Below are 3,119 nucleotides of genomic sequence, written 5' to 3'. Positions count from 1 at the left end.
CTAGTCTAAGGAGTGGAGAGCGGGGGGAATGTTATGAGTCACGACTCATTATCAAAGGATTGTCCGGTGCCCAATGTCCATTGCCCATTGTCCACTGGCCCCAGCTTTAGCCCAAAATGAAGATTTTTTTTCCTCCCGTGAGAAACCATCAACAACTAATAAATGTAGTGCCAGTAGGTACCTCCCTCCCTCTCTCTCTCTCTATATATATATATATATGATAAGTGAGTGGATTCACTTGGCTAATGATTTTGAATAGCCCAAGTCTTTAATAATCCATCTTCTAGGAAGGGCAAGAAGAACATAACTTTTGTTGTAAAAGCCAAACTCAATCAGTGTTGTCTTTGTATCCTTCATGGGCTTGTTAAGTTTATTAAACTCCATTTATAGGTGCCCTCCCCATGAAATAGAAGAACAACCCTATAGTCATGGAGTCATAATTCATAGAGTATAAGGATTTAATTGATAGGGAGACACTAGCCTTGTGAATTCTCTTTGCAGTAGTGGCCAACAAGTGTTTCTTTGCAAGATTGAGCTTCTACATGTCTATAGTGATGCACCACACAAAGGGGAAGTCACATAACCTATAGTTTGTGAATCCTCTTTCTAGTAGCGCCAAAGAGTGTTTCTCGCAAGATTGAGCTTCTACATGTCTACAACCAAGACTTTGGTCACAAAGTGCCCTTGATTTGCTTTTTGTGCAGCACCACCCTCTTCCCTTGCATGCATGTGGGGTTGGAATATTGGACGCCTTGTCAGTTTCTTGCCTTACTTGCTTTGTGAACCTTTATTTCTTAAAGAGAACTTGAAAAACATATCGAAAAAGAAAAAATAAAGGGGGTAGCATAGTTGTTTTCCAAGAAGCATAACTGCATGCATATAGCATAAATAGTTTGATAGCTTGCCATAACTTTTTACGTAATTACAACTAGCAATGAATAATGGGCTAGTTTTTATGAAGGGTAGCTTGGATTCTTCTGTGGATACTATCTATGTAGATTTCACTTCCAAACATCTTTGTCTCTTCTATGTCGCTTTTCCTTTTTCTTTATCTTGCTTTAGGTGTCTCAACCAGGTTCTTTAGATCGAAGCGTCATTGCAGTAATAAATCGGACTTAAAACCGCTTACAGGATCCATTGGGACATTATTAAAAACAGTTTTATTTTTGAAAATCCAAATATTCCAGAGATAATGACTCCAAGGGAACCAACTTTTTGATCCGGTAAATAAATATAAATGAAATAACTATAAATATAAATATAAATATAAATAAATCTAAATATCAATGAAGTTTTGGGTAGGGCTGTGGGCGGCGGGCCGCCGACTAGGGCCCTTTTTCAAAGGGACTGGGACTGAGACAGCAGACAATTCTACTTATTCTTCTTTTGCGTCTTCTCCTGTTGGTGCAGGTGCAATGGAGCCGGGCTATGGAGGCGGACACCCTTACTCTGCGCCCGTGGGGCAGTTCCCTATGCCATCGCTGCAGCAATTTCCTGGGCAGGCAGCCGCTCCTCTCATCTACCCCCCTGCGCCCCCGCCTCCCCCCCTGCAGTACCCTGGATCCTACCCCTCCATACCCTACCCTCTCTTCGCACCCCCAGCCGTGCCCCTCCAGCCTGTTCCCTAGGCCTTCTTCAACCCCTGGGAGCCCCCGCCCCCCATCATGCCCCCTTCCACCGACCCTGAGCTCCACAAGCGCATAGACAAGCTCGTCGAGTATGCGGCCAAGAATGGCCCTGAGTTTGAGAAAATGCTCAAGGAGAAGCAGAAGGAGAACCCTGCCTACGCTTTCCTGTTTGGCGCCGAGGGCTATGGCTACTACAGGTACAAGCTTTGGATCACGGTCAATCCTCCTTTAGGTGGTTTCATGGGCCCCGTGGCGGCACCCCTGCCGCATTTGAACCCGGCATTATCGCCTTTGAATCCTGCACTGGCACCTCTGAGCCATTCTGTGAGTCTGTCTCTCAATCCGGCTTTTAATGCATCCCTCACTCCACCTCTTCACAGTGGCCCAAGTCCTCCAGTTTTGTCTCACTACTACGATCAGCAGCAACAGCCACATCATCAACTGCCACAGTCGCAGCCATACTTTGAACCTACTTACCAGGAATCTGGGTTCAAGGGGCTTTCGGGCCCTCTTCCTACAGATGTTGCAGTTGAATTACAGGGAGTCTTAGAGAACCTAACTGGCACCAAGGAGTCTATCAAGGGGGCTAGGAATTGGTTCATGCAAAGGTCCCCATTTGCACCTGCGTTGGCTGAGGCCCTGCGTGAGCGAGTGCTTGCTTTAGATGATGATGTACGACAATTGCATATTATCTACTTGGCAAATGACATTCTATTCGACAGGTAAAAACTACCATATTTTCTTGCTTAATGATGTAGGAGTCATTTAAATTATCTGTTAATGATAGATGGTGATGAATTGTACTGCTATTTCTATTTTCTCACCATTGGGATAACCAGCGTAAGCATCCTTTAGTGTACACAAATTAATTTAGTAATTCATTCAGCTCTAGGATACGTGATTACCCCTTGAGATTTTGAAGATCATTGTCAAATGGTCCACGTTAGATATCCATGGACTTTGGTGATGCTCAACCAATTGATTTTGTTTATAGATGAGGTTTTGAGCATTTAGCAAATGGCATGTCCACATACCTCAACACAGAATGTCTTTGATTGGCTAAGGTTTCGGAACATTTAATGGCCTTGGGATTTGTATTTCTGTAGGAAACTGTAAACGCCCCGAACAACGTAGTATGCTTAACAATTATGATATTCACTTGTTTTCGAGATTTAATATAAAAGAGAATGAACACTTAAAGCTGAAAATGAAAATTGCTCACAAAATTACAGCCATGAAAATGTAAAAGTAATGGAGACAAAATTGAGGGTTGAAGATGGGCAACCCCCCCCCCCCCCCCGAAGGAATGTATTTCTGCTCAACCCAAGTCCCTTAGAGAAGAGCTCAGTTACAATCAACCTGAGAGTGAGAAGAAGTAATTCTCACTCTCACAAGATCATGCAAAGATGTACAAACACACATGCATTATCTATTATGCAATGATAAGAACTGATTTCTTTACAATATGAGAGAAGAAAAAGGGAAATTCAG

The 3,119-nt window shown here is 43.3% G+C and overlaps 1 pseudogene; it reads left to right on the top strand.

Moving 5' to 3' along the window:
• The first annotated feature begins 1,664 nt into the window (after positions 1-1,664).
• On the top strand, positions 1,665-2,354 carry LOC148020401 (SUPPRESSOR-OF-WHITE-APRICOT/SURP RNA-binding domain containing protein 1 pseudogene; annotated as a pseudogene).
• Positions 2,355-3,119: the final 765 nt, after the last annotated feature.

The sequence above is a fragment of the Lygodium microphyllum genome, chromosome 19 (genome assembly GCF_053477565.2).
Source record: "Lygodium microphyllum isolate KBCC chromosome 19, Lygodium_microphyllum_v1.1.10, whole genome shotgun sequence".
Classification (NCBI taxonomy): domain Eukaryota; kingdom Viridiplantae; phylum Streptophyta; class Polypodiopsida; order Schizaeales; family Lygodiaceae; genus Lygodium; species Lygodium microphyllum.
The sequence above is the reverse complement of the archived record's forward strand: the minus strand, read 5'-3'. Positions and strand labels throughout refer to the sequence as shown.